This window comes from Strigops habroptila, chromosome 1 (assembly GCF_004027225.2).
Source record: "Strigops habroptila isolate Jane chromosome 1, bStrHab1.2.pri, whole genome shotgun sequence".
NCBI classification, from domain to species: Eukaryota; Metazoa; Chordata; class Aves; order Psittaciformes; family Psittacidae; genus Strigops; species Strigops habroptila.
The window spans coordinates 61,209,787-61,223,843 of NC_044277.2; the positions used below are offsets into that span (position 1 = coordinate 61,209,787).

General features: G+C 42.1%; 1 protein-coding gene across 7 annotated transcripts in view; it reads left to right on the top strand.

Moving 5' to 3' along the window:
* The window catches only part of CARMIL1 (capping protein regulator and myosin 1 linker 1), a 189,241-nt gene that overhangs the window by 25,329 nt on the left and 149,855 nt on the right, over positions 1-14,057 (top strand). The window lies entirely within an intron of this gene.

Below are 14,057 nucleotides of genomic sequence, written 5' to 3' on the forward strand. Positions count from 1 at the left end.
AATTCCAATTGTAAATTAAGTTTCAAAGATGGACCTGTGTTTCTCTTATTCCTTTTGTATAGGGGTCTTGAACAACTGTTTCCTGGGCAGGCTGCTTTAAAAATGTACCTTTTAGAAGTATTTGGAATATGGAAGCGGGCATAACTACACAGGTTAAAAATGTCAGCTGTGGGTTACGCAAACAATTGCCTGATTGCTGGAATTCAGATGTCTGGCATATTTGCTACAGCTGGTGTTTGTGTGTGTGCATGCTCTTGCTCTGTGAGAAGTCCTGTTCTCTGCGGTGGTCAGCTCGCCACGCGTACTGCCATGCTGCTGAGACGTGCTGCTGAGGAAGGACCGTGCTCTGCATCCAGCTTCTTGGGACAGTGTTTTAACCTTATGTCTCCATCTTCCTTAAGAGACCACAGCTCAATTCTTCACTAGTCATCTGGGCAAGATAGAACCTGCTGCACGTTTAGCTGGCTAAAACCAAAGGTTTTGTTATTTGAGCTAGTTAAATTATCAGAGAACAACTCTGAAGCAGGTGTGGTGAATCACCCTCTTTGAGTACAGAGGGACCAAAGGGGGCACCTAGATTGCAACTTAGGGTAAATGCCTGTCTTTTAGGTGGCTCGAGTTAAACAAAATGATTTTTCACCTTGCTTCTCTGCACTTTGGTTTCATGTTTGTGAAATGGAAGAGTGGCCTGGCGCTGCCTCGCAGAATGACCATCCTTTTGCCTGACTGTTGTATCCCACTGTCATGCAGGGCTTTTTTATGTGATGGGTTTCCACAAACGCGTGGCACTTGGTCATGCTGTTGATCTCTCCATTTGTCTTGCTGTGGCATGCTATAATTGTGGCTTCTGCCAAAGCCTGTAATGGTGCATGGAGATGTTGGCTGTGGGCTGTGGCAAAGCATTTAGCAGATGTTTTGTGGAGTTTGCTAGACACCCTTTTTACCTCCTTGTGATCTTCTAAGTGTCCAGCACTGCTTTCCTCTCTCTGTCACTTAGAGGCAAACAGGACTGGAACATGTTCTGGTGTCCTCAACATAAAGAGGACATGGAGCTGTTGGAGCAGGTCCAGAGGAGGGCCACGAGGATGATCACGGGGCTGGAGCACCTCCCGTATGAAGACAGGCTGAGAGAGTTGGGGCTGTTCAGCCTGGAGAAGAGAAGGCTGCGTGGAGACCTCATAGCAGCCTTCCAGTATCCGAAGGGGGTCTATAAGGATGCTGGGGAGGGACTCTTCCTTAGGGACAGGGGTAGGACAAGGGGTAATGGGTTCAAACTTAAACAGGGGAAGTTCAGGTTAGGTTTAAGGAAGAAGTTCTTTACTGTGAGGGTGGTGAGGCACTGGAACAGGTTGCACAAGGAAGTTGTGAATGCTCCATCCCTGGCGGTGTTCAAGGTCAGGTTGGACGGAGTCTTAGGTGACATGATCTGGTGTGAGGCATCCCTGTCCATGGCAGGGGGTTGGAACTAGATGATCTTGAGGTTCTTTCCAACCCTAACCATTCTATGATTCTATGTTGGTCACACAGAAGTTAAACATGTTCAGGACATCATGTCATACTATCATATCGTACTATCATATGAACAGTGTTCTGGGTAAAACTAATGAATTGTCACATACTGGTTCTGAGGAAAAAAGAAGTTGTTGGGAAGTATGTTCAGAGATGTTGTAGAGCAACCCTGAGCAACTGTGGAATTTGATCAAGAATAGTTTGCCTGGGTTGCAGCCGAGGAGGCTTTCCTGCACCGTCTCGATGGAGGCCTTTGATATCATCCTGCCCTAGTATATGTGGGAAATGCAGTGAGTGCTTTGGCAGTCCCCTTCCTGTGGCCAGGGTGGGCATCTCTTCTGTGGTTCAGGCATGGCTGGTGTCCCACTAGGGGCTTGAGGAAGGAGGTGTGCCTTTCTCTTTGAGACCAGTGCCTCTCATCAGGTGTGTTCCAATGCTTTTGCTCTAACCATAATACCAGAAGTTTTCCCTTTGTTTCTGAGGACAATTTTTTTTCAAAGATCCAAAGATCAGAATTGCTTTAAATAAACTCATTCAGAAGAGCTGAGGCACATGCTCTTAAATCAGAGAGGAACAGAATAAAGTGTCGTCTAATCCATCACCAAAAGCCAGTTGAACTAGCCAGCAACAGTTGTGAGGGGACTGTCTCACAGGAGCAGTGAAATCAGTTCAGGGAGTTTTCCTCTCCTCACGCAGGAGTTTCTTGTTACAGTGCTGGTTAACAGGCCTCTGAAAAGGCAGCCTCTGAGCTGGTGACTTGCATCACTGATTTAATATTATCTTGGCAGTTTCTGAAAGTCCAGCTGCGAATCTACTTTATTATATTAACCATGGGATCCTATTTTGTATTCACAGAACGCTTGCTTAAGCACAATATCCTGGGAAGGGTAATAATCCATTGTAAATATAATATAGCCACTGAATGCCTTATTTCATGGAGCTCTTAGTCTTTCTCCCTTCCCCCAAGAACTCTTAATTATTTTTCTAGGCTCTCCATGCAGTTACGCTCTGTAAACATGTGTATTTATTTCTCTCTTCCTTCCCTCCGTTCTCCTGCTGTTTGTTGCACTATAATGTCCGGTCTTAACTGCTGAAAGCCTTGGAGGGGTCGATGTCTGTGTTCAGGCAGGACAGTGAACTCTCAGTTCTAAAAGGGTTTGCAGGTGCTCTTTAAGTAGAAATAATAATGAAATGTGAAGTGTTTGTGGTGATATGTTTAGCTTGGGATATAAAAAAGAGGACAGTTTAACGACTAGCTACTAAGAAGTCCCAACCTACTCTTGCAAAAACTTAAAATGTCTGGAATCCAGACCATTTTCTTGTATGCAACAATTTTGGCTTATGTTTCATCAACACCAAAAAATGGGCCTTGAGCTTTGCTGTTGTCTGAGATGGCTGGCAAATGTAACAACTGGAATCATAGAATGGTTTGGATTGGAAAGGACCTTAAGATCATCTAGTTCCAACCTCCTGCCGTGGGCAGGGACTAGACCACATTTCACTAGACCACATTGCCCAAGGCTCTGTCCAGCCTGGCCTTGAACACTGCCAGGGATGGAGCATTCACCACTTCTTGGGCAGCCTGTTCCAGTGCCTCACCACCCTAATGTCTCAGTCCCCTGGTGAATGGGGCAGCTGTGGCTGTAGATCAGATCATCAAGTCTGGGTGACCTACCTGGCTGGATGCTTCTGCTAAGCTAAGTGAGCCATGCTGTTGCGAATGTTCATGGTGCCAGGATGCTTGGGGTGATCAGGGTGATAGGGAAGAAATGGAGAGGAGATGGTGTCTAGTGTTCCGCATACAGGGTGTGAGAGGCATCTGAATGAAGATGCTTCTTTTCTGTCGATGAATTTGATCTGCAAGGGTGTCACATACATAACCATAGGCCATTTATATACCTATTGATTGTCTCTTCTGAGTGCTTCAGGTGGGTGTCCGTTCCTGTGAAAGTATAATAAGCAGCTTGCAAAAGTTTTCTTGTATATATATGACCCAGTCGCAGAAAAAATTATCACTGTATTAATAAGCTTCTAAGACTTTTTCTTTCTTTGCTTTTATTTTACACCCTAGTGGCAGATGTCTTTTTCTTTCTCAGCCATTTTACCTATGTCTCAAATATGACATCTTAGCAAATGATGTTCCACTACTTCATCTCACTTCCCAGAGGATTTGGGTTAGAATTGACAGGTATCAAAATCCCCCAAATCCTTCTAACCCTTGCAGAAAAAAAGAGCATGCAGCAGTTTTTGTGAGGGATTCTTGGCTGTTTCTGCCTGGCCTCTGCCCTGACAGGACCGCAGTCCAATGGAGAAGCTGTTGCTTGTTTGCCTGCCTTTCATTTGGAGAATGACTTCCCAAGGGTAGGTTTGTAATGGCCTCTATACTCCTTCTCTTCAAGCTGCCTAGGGTGATTTGATCTTTAGATGCCATTCCTGCTGTGAGAGAGAGGCATTTTTCTTCTTTCTCAGTATTTCTTGTCTGTCTGGCATTTTAGAGAACAGATACAAGCTGCAAGTGGTGCTTGATGCAGTTCAGTAGAAATTGTAGCCAGTTCCAAGCTGAAATAATGACAAACTTTCTTCATCCTCCCAGTATGAAGTGTAAACACACCTGAGGTAATTAACACCATAGGAATGAGCCCTGAGGTATGTCCCTTCAGTGTGACTACAAGTGTACCTGCCTCTGTGGGTATGTCAGGTATGATGATTTCTAATCCGGTCTTTGTGCTCCTGTTATACGTTAATGTAGTCCTAACAGGACAGGTGAGTGGGAGACAGTGGCTTTTGTTTTAACCTGTCTTATTCCATGAGTGCCATGGAAGGTTTATTCTAGTGTTTGGCTCTATATAGTCCCACTGAAATTAGTGGCCACCCTCTATTCGTTTCTGTGATGGAAAATTTTATCTTTCAAAGTTGTATACAAAGATGCTGTTTTTAAACCTGAGTTAAAATGTACTACACATCTCCCATTTTGTTTTAAATCTGGAATATCTTGAAGGGAGAAAACTGTCAGGAAGAGAATGCAACTGTGTTCTCAGAAAGACATAGATAGGAATGAATAATAGACGTTGTATAATGCCCCATCTTCCATTAATTTGTCAATATTCACCCCATGGGAAGACCTTAAAGTGTTTTCTTGTCACCTTATCTCTCTGAGTGCTGGTTAAATCCTACTTTTCTTTTTTATTGACATATTATTTTCAAGAAATAGATTTATTAAATTTACTGTATACGCTAGTGGAACAAACAAAGAGGATAATTTCCTTTTCTGTAGAAGTGTTTCCTGTAGGAAACAAAGGGCTACTAGCTAAGCAGAGATATTAACTAGGTGCGGCAACCCGTGTGGAGAGGACTTTGATAGCAATTCCACGTGTTTCTTGCTGCTTTAATCATTTTTGAATATAGGGGTAGAAGTTTGAGACTTTTGAAGTAAAGGACATTCTGGACCTAACTTGGCTAGACCTTGTAAAAATCCAGCTTGTTTCATGGCTGCATTTATAAGGCTCTGAATACCTTTGAAAACCTGCTTGATAGCTGGTAACTACTGGAAAATTAGAGAATAAGTTAATTTGTATTCTTTTTGAGGCTCAACAAAGTGAAAAGGGAATTTATTTTTTTTTTCTTTTGGGAAATAGCATCTTCTGAATTATCCTACTATGGAATATTGCAGGGAAGTGTCATGAAACGATGGTCGTAGTGGTGGTTTTATAGCCAATACAGTGAAATCAAATCTTGAAAACCACCACTTTTTATTACCAGTTACTTGTTTATTGTGCCTTTGACTTCTGAGATATTTTGGAAATCTTGTTCATCTTTCTGAAAATACTCGTATGATTGTGATATTAAAAACATCAGGAAAGAAATGTGCTTGTAATAGAAGATTAGAGCAGGAGAAGTAGATAAAGACACTCAACTTTGATCTGGTGAGGCTCCCTCTCTTATCTGTGTATATATATAGGGGCTTCTGCAGACAGATTCTGGGACAATCGAGGTTAAGCTGCTCTTCTGAACTTCTTTGTGGAGACTGCTGTATCTTTCTGTTGATTACAATTTACCTCTTAATTCAGATATTTAGTTACCTGGCTGCACCTAAGCAATATGAATATCCTCTGCTGCTATGAATCTGAAGAACGTGATTTGGAAGGGGTGAGCTTGTTTGGGAGGGAATAAAAAAGGGAGCTCCACTGCACTACACGAGTTCGGCATTTCAGTATGCAGCAAGTGTGAGGAATAGGTGTAAAAAGAATTTCTTCGGTGTCAAGTGCAGGGGCTTTAAACTTTCCTTGGAATGTTTTGCCTTGACAGTTCATTAGTTTTATTGCTTCGGTTTTGGCAGGAACCCAGACACGGCAGTATTATGTTTGCATGGATAATGAAGACTCCATTTATAACTGTTGGACTAAAAAGCTATCGGTGTAATTTAAACGGGCCGCGCTGGTAAGCGCGGTTCTCCATTTCTGAAAGTGCCTGGTGCCTCTATGTTAAGTCCTCCTAGAAGTGTGTTTTTTTCATATCACTCTATGTTATTTCCAGAAGGTTTCTACTCTTCCAAATTTGTTCTACAGTGTAGGTCCTTTGTAGAAGAAGTTGTGAGGGGCCATAGGTTTTTGGTTTTGGCACTCATTGCACTCACAGTTGACTGAACAGTCACTTGTTAGTATATTGCTGGATGACCACATTGGAGAGGAATGCCACTGCAGGGGTGGGGGAAGGATGTTCACTAACCAGCAACGGCAGAGGTGTGGGAATTTCAGAACTGAAGAGAAATAGGCTAGTCCAGTGTCCCCTTTTCATGTTTATTGTATTAAGAATTGAAGTACTACTCCCCAAACACTGTAGAATATATTAATATCTTCCCAACATATTAAATATTATTTATCTTCCCTCCTCCTTTCTTCTTTTTTTGTTCTGTTTTTTAACAATTTAAAAAAAAAAAGTAAATTGCATTGACTGGCTCAGTGGATATGTAATGAAAAAAAAAAAAAGCCAGATAGGCCCTTGCTTAGTATTCACAGTATCATGTTTTCTAGGAAATGAGATTAAGCTGTTAAAGCATCCAAAGAGGAACTTTTTTTTCTCCTTGGAACTTGTGCTTACATGTAATTACATATTTTTATCCTTACTGCTAAGCACGTCATGCATATCCAGCCTCATACTGCATCACATGAAACATCAGTTATTTCGTGGCTGATGAAATCAGCAGAGGCAGATTCCCTCTGGCTGCAGAAAGCTGTTATGCTTCCTGCCCTGGGTAAGCCAAGGAGACTGACCTAATGATGACCCATCAGGCAGTGTAATGATAAGGTGTGCTGTATCCCAAAATCTCACCTTTGCAGCTAGATTGTGGGCGACTCATGGAGGGCGCTGCAGCGTTCGACTTCTTTCCCAGGCTTTACCCAGGAAAGCATCACACAGAGTTGCTACATGGACATGGTGGAGAAATGTTATCTTGTTTTGCAACCGAGATGCTTGTTTTATTTCGGGTGTGGTAGCTGTCATTTACATCTGATAAAGGCTGTCTGGAACTGAAGGGCTTGTGCAGCTTGTTGAGAGTGATGCTTCTAGTTACTTTTTCTTTCCACATTTAATTACAGGTAGGTTTTGAGATAGTGCATGTTTCTTGAGTAGAAAACTTGATAAAGATGGGGGGGAAAAAACATAATAGAAGGGAACAACAAGGGGAAAAGATGCTTTTAGAAGGGGGAAGAGGTTCTCTGTGATAGCAGTCAGCTACTGCTTTATAGGCACCATTGGAAATAGTAAGGAGGATTGCAGTTATCCAAAGGACGGGGTGTTGGCAGACGCTCAGGAATCCTCTCCTTGGGTCCCAGTGAGGGACATCAGTGTTCTAGGAAGGCGATCGTTTGTCCTGTATAGGAACAGGCAAAACAGAGTTTTGCAATCTATGCCCGCAGCTGTTTTATCTGCACAGGGAGAAGAAACACAGTTTAACTTTGTTTAAATTTAATTTTTTTTTTAACCATTGACATATATATTTATCCAACTGGAGAAAGGTTGGATGACACTCTCCAATAGGAATATGATGCAGTTGCCACTGGCTCCTAAGGCTTTCCCTTTTCTAATTCATATGAATATGTGTTAACCAGGCAGCTTCCTGGCAGACCTTCAGTTGTGTATTTCTTGCTTTTAATGGCACATTTCTCAGTTTACTGCAGTGAAATAATAAAGATTTTAAGGCTTTGTTTACCACAGGCTTGCAAAAAAAAGTGTTATGTTACAAGGGCAGCTTCATATCGTGATGAGTATTTATAAGGCTAAGCTATACCATTCAGGAATCATGCGGGTTTTCACTTGATTTCAAGGGCAGCACTGATGCTGAATATTGGAGGCTTGCACATGATTGCTGTACCACGAAATGGGGGTGTTTCACGTGACTTTTCACTTGTAAGATTGTGCTTTGCATTTTGTGGGGTTACTGCCTTGTATTTGGTATGTGTGGGTGTTTTGGCACTGTATCACTGCTATAAAACTTCTGGATAAAGACGTTTGTTCAGAAGTTTGAGTGGGCTGTGTTAATACCTGTGAGTTTGGGTCCCAGAGACCAGACGGCATCAGGTACCATATGGTCACATGTACGCATATATGTAAGAGGAAATAATCCCCCAATCCCATCTGCTCCCGTTTTGTTCCACCTCTGCCTTCAGCCAGTTGCAGAAATGCTGCCCACATCACAGCAGTAGGGGAATGACCAGGAAGTGATGCACGCCGGTGATTAACACCAGGCAGCCAGAACAGGACGTTCGGATCGCAGAGGAACATGAACTTTCCAATATTTTGTTTTGGTTTGGTTTGGTTTTTTTCATCTGCTATTGTTTAAACTGACCTATTGCTTTCTTAGCTGGTGTCGTTAATCCAGAGGAACGTCAATTCTGTGACACTACTTCACAGCAAAGAAACAAATAATAGTTTCATAATGTTAAGGAATCAAAACATATTTGTTAAGGTGACAAGTTTTGCCGCCTGGTTGGTGTCAGTAAGGTGGACAGGAGTAATGTATTCACTGTCAGGTAACTGAGCTGAAAGCATATCTCTGTTTATGCTTTATCATGTTGCTGGATTTGCTCTTTATTTTCTACCTTTCACTCATTAGGAAGTTAAGCCAAGTTAGTATACTCGTTGCTTGGCAGTTAAGTCCCTGTTTTCCACCTCTTTGGAATATGGATGTTCATAGTGCTCTTAGAAAAAGCTTATTTCAAGGAAGGATTCCACCATTCTTAATTAACTTTGTAGTGAAAATCACTTAGTTATTTGTAACTCCTGTTCATCAGTAGACACTATTTTCCTCTAAAAAAAGAATGCATATTTGCATGGCTTTTCGCTTTGTATCTCTGCAGGTTCCTCACTGTTAAATGTTTCTGTGGAATGCATGTCCACATGCATTCCATGTGGACTTATTTCCACTGAAATAAACTTGTGAAAATAAACTTGTATTTATTTCATAACTATTTCTGGCTTTACATTTAAAATGTGGTTCACACCGAGCAGTTCATTTTTACTTCATTTTGTCAGTAGCAGAACCATTTTTATGTAACATTAATACAAGCAGGAGTAAAGTGACAGCATTGCTCTTGTTCCAAGATGCTGTAGTATTGGACAATAAATTTGTAAAGCAAAGACCACGTGTTCATGAACTTCATAATTTCATCTCTAAGTCAGTTTTAATGGCATTATCTAGTGTGACCTACCCCTTCCTGGCTTTGCATGATAAGTGATTTCCCTGCCCCATTTTGTGGGGAAATCTCACCCAGGCAGTGATATGGCTGCTGCTACTTTATCAAATCAGTACACAGTATTGTTGGGAGGTAAACAAAGACTGAAAGGTTGAATGATTTGCCCAGGAACATGGTGGCAGGGGAGAATTCAGGCATCAAGGCCTGGTTGGCAGTAGAAGATAGGACAGGAGAACATGGGTTGTGTCTTGGGACAGGATAAACCACTGTGAGATGAGGAAGTATGAGTGTCCTTCACAGAGGTGAGACTTGTGGCATAGACACAAGTGGCTCGTTTGGAGTTACAAGGGGGGAAGTCTGAGACATTCCATATTTTAGACTAATGTATTAATCTCTCATATCTGGGACTCCCGACCTGGGTCCATAAAATAAACAGTATTTTTCCTGATTTTTTTGTACAGATATTTTACCTCTTTTCCTCTGGTGGAATATTGTTTACTGGCAAGTATTGCAGGCATAGAAACCGGTATCGTAACAGCTTGTCAGCACTGGCTATTGTCACGGAATGAGGGTGATACTGTTAGCTGTCAGAGGAAAGGAAATGTGTATAGTAGCAACCAGTGTCTGAGATGGGCTGACTGAAGGCTCTCCTGGTTCCATGGATCTGATGAGTGTGGCCTGCCAGACTAAGACACTCTGGGGTCCTGACAGCCAGCATTACCTCTGTCAGCTTTGCAAGCTGGGTGTTGGTGAAGAGAGTCCCCTCCACACCACTGCACCAGCGCTGAGGGTATGGCTCAGCCATCCTCTGCCACCAGGATCTGGGTTGCTGCTCCCTGATTGCCTCAAGTGACAGCACTGGCCTCTTTGTGCCTGGGCTGGCCTGCTCCCTGTGGGCCTCCTGCATTCTCCAGCTCTCTATGCTCAGCCAAAACTCACCTCATAACCCTGCATGAACACTTTAGGGAACGGCTTCCCAAGGAGCACAGCGCTTTCTCATCATTAACGTAATCAACTCATATTTATTCAGCTGAGAGGCTGAATTGTAATAAATGCTTAGAAGACTTCAGGAGAAATGGTGTTGACTCAAAAGCAACAGGAGGAACTGATTGCTTGTGGGCAATAACTATCTGTGGCATAAATTGTTTACAGCCTGCTTGAATTGTCAAAGCTCTTGAAAGAAAATGGGAACTTGGTCGTGTCCTATGGCAGGGTTGGCTTGTTCAGCCTTGCAGGGAGACAGGTAAAGATGAACACAGCAAACACGATTCGTTTGAACAAAATGAGTGGGGTGCTCGCTCCCAATACATGTGGAGTTTCTGCTGTCACACTTTGGCTGTTCACTGCCACCCCGACTTCTCGGGTTTGTTGGTAGTTTTTGCTGGAGCAGCAGTGCTCACTTCCCATTCTTAACTGTGGTGGTGAGCTGTTGTGAAAAGTGCTGTGTTTTCAGAGGAGATTGCATGTCCATGAAAAAGCACAATTTTATGTATTTGGGACCCAAATGTGTGCACACATGACTGCCTGGACTAATAATATATCGAGGTCAGTGGAACTATGTGTGCATGTGGTGTTTATGTGTATGTGCTGTATGCGAAACAAAGCCTGCACTTAAATCTCTTCTAGTTTGATCCATAAGTAGTTAATTAGTTTGTAAAGCACTTGGTAAATGTACAAAGCATTGTGGTTTTACAGAACACTGATGTGACTGTACTGTGAGACAGGATAATGTCAAGGTCATTCTTTAAAAATGAAGGTGCTTAGCATCACGCCTGTGCGCTTTGTAAGTGATTGGGATGGAGAGCTTAGAAAACTGTTTATAGGTCTGTGAGATGCTTTGAGAAGCTACAACATTAGAGAGGTTTACATCTGTACAGAAGAGAAATTACTTTTATGAACGTGTTTCAAATGGTTCTGAGATATTTGGGGAAAATAGTGACTTTTATTCCCCTCCACTCTCCCTCCCTCTCTCCCTATTCAACAAGAGATAGCTATATAACAATGTTGTACACAAATGCTTTAAGTTGTTTTCTAGATGCTGGTATACTGTACTTTAGTGTCTGGAAAGCAAACTGTGCAGTTAGATCATATTTCCTGACTTGACTAGTAATGTACTGGTAACCACAATATCCCATTAACTGTTTAGCTAGAGTATTCCCAGAAGATGAAAGCGTAGCATGCAAGTATTTTCCTTAACTGTGCAAAACACAGAGGCATCTATAAAGAAAACAAATGCCATGAATGCATAGCCAAAATTAAAAGTGCATGCAAGTTACTTTAAGGCAGCCAAGTGCTGTTCAGGAACAGGGCTCACATGAGAATTTTACAAAGCACCTCCTGCCTGAAGTGTTTCAGCCTGCGCAGGGTGCTGCTGCTTCTCTCTGGAGGGTCTGGAAATCTGTCGCCTTCCCCTCCTTTCTGAGAACATAACACCTTCTGGATTAGATAGGCACAGTCTTTGCGTGCCCATTCCCTAAACGGTTTTAAGATTTGCTCCAGGGCACACAGGCTGTATACTGCAAGAGTAGGGGCGCAGGGTTTTGGCAGATTATGTGACTGGTAGTATTGCTCACTGGAACTTTAATCTCCTGTTCTGAAGCTGGAATAAAGCAATGGAACAAAAAGCTTACACTAATGACTTATTTTTAATTCTCTTTTTTGGGCACTGAGAGGATGCTGTGCAAAATTATATGCAGCACTACAGTTTGGGTGGTTTTGAACAGAATAGTACATACATCAATGTTAAACAGCGCTTGCTATAGAAATGAGGCAGTTGTAATGTTACAACTTTGGGGAAGAATTTGTGCTGTGATGAGCTACAACAGCAATGTTTCTTGTTCCTTACTTTAATCTTTGACTGGTGTGGCAAAACAGAACATACTTCTCAAAATAATGGAGTTGCTTTTGCAGCAAGGCAAAAGGAATTGAAGTATTGCTATAGAAGGCAAGGATGTTGAGAGGGAGCATCCCAAAAGCCAGGAAGAATGGTCATAGGACATAATAGCTGCATGTGCTTAATACAAGCTAAAACATAGTTTGGGGAAGTCTTCCCAGTTCCATTCTTACAGTAACGAGCTCTGTGCCTCAATCTTGCTTCCTCTATCCACTGAAAGCCTGAAGATTGGATGGAAGAAATGAGCACAGCCTGGGAGGCTAGCTCCAGGAGCCTGGGCTGAGAAAGACAAAAGAGAGAAAATCTGAGCCCATGTGCTCCAGCTGACATAGAGAAATTGACACAGGAGCTTCTACTGAGCTCGCTGTTTGAGCTCAAGTTTTGTGTATATGGCAGCACCCTTTCAGCAAACTCGGGTGGCTGGCTGTGAAAGTCCACTCCAAACTGCAGAAGTGCACTGGGACTGACTGGGAGGAGCAGGGCGCAGGCACTGGCTTCTGCTGTCCCTCTGGATCAGAGGCAACAGGGCAGCAAGGACTGTGCCTCACAGGCAGCACATGCAGACCTGCTGGGCTTGCTGCTGCCTTATCCCTTGCCCCTTCCCTGCTGCCTGGGAGCTGGAGATTTTAACCTAGTTTAAACGCATTCCCCTTTCTGTTTAGCTGAGCTCTCATGCATCATCTGAATACCTTCATGCAGCTCAGTGAGGAAAGTCTGGCCTCTGAGGTGGCAATTAGGCATTTTACTGGCTTCAGCAAAGTCTTTGAATACCTCTCTGAGCAAATCCAAGATAAGCATTCCCGTAATAACGGGAGCTGAAATTCACTTGGTACCTCCTCTGCTCATGTTTTCCGAAAGTGTAAAATAAATCTCGTAGAGATGTGCAGTGTAATAAACCCTAAACCCTTATTGCCCATTATCTCTCCAGCAAATTCTCTGGTGTCTGTAATATTTGATGGTACATGCTGAGGGTGGGAATAGGAGAGAAATGAGCTTTTGGTGGTTTGCTGTGAATGTTCCTCTTCATGAGGTTTGCTAGTCAGTTACTGCCATTCATCATCTGCTTTTTCTTTTCTTTAACAGTTCATTCATAAATCTGACATCAAGTTGCTAGTTTTGAGAATCAGCTTCCTCTGGTTTGTATATAGTACATCCAGTGGTACTCAGCATTGCTTAAAAAGCCAAACTTCAATATTTCAGTGAAGTATTTCTAAGCTGTATGGGAAAGACAGCAACTCATCATTTAAAAACTGTCTTAAATCTTGTGTTTGGACTTGTGTGCTCTGCTGACCTTTTCATAGTTACTGCTATATAATTAACCATTACTAGAAAGTCTTTTAAATATCACTTTAATATTTTTTCACAATAGGAGGCTTTTCTCAAGGAGTTTCAGTGGTTTTATGCCTTACAGAGGACACGGAATGAGATTAGCAAACTTCATAGAACGTAGTGTAGTGTAAAAGATTTAAAGTTTTAATAGCAGTGAAGAAGTAGTTTCTACAAACCACAATTAAATAATTTCTTAGAATTCAAATTAGGATTCACATTAATTTCATAAAACATAAAATTGCCAGACATGTTGGCAATAAAAAAGACCGAAATTGTGAGTCAGATAAAAAGAAGACATTATTCCAAGTTCATCAACTACTCAGTGACTTTGAAAACTGTCCTATAAAACGCTGGTTTATATATTTGGGGGTCAGCAAGTAATGCTGCATTAAATACTGGGGATTTTTGGTTGTGGGTTTGTGGATGGGGTGGGGTTTTTTTTTGTTGTTATTTTCTGTTTTGGTGGTTTTGTTTGGTTTCTTTTCTTCCTGTGAAATGAACTGAGTAAGTGCCATTTTGCTGAAAAAATGAAGTGATTTTTGTTGTTTCAGTTTTCTGAATCTTTCCAAAGCTTTTCTTAACAGGGTAGTTTTCTAGGAGGTGTCAGGCTTGTGCAGTGGTTGAGGTCCATCTGT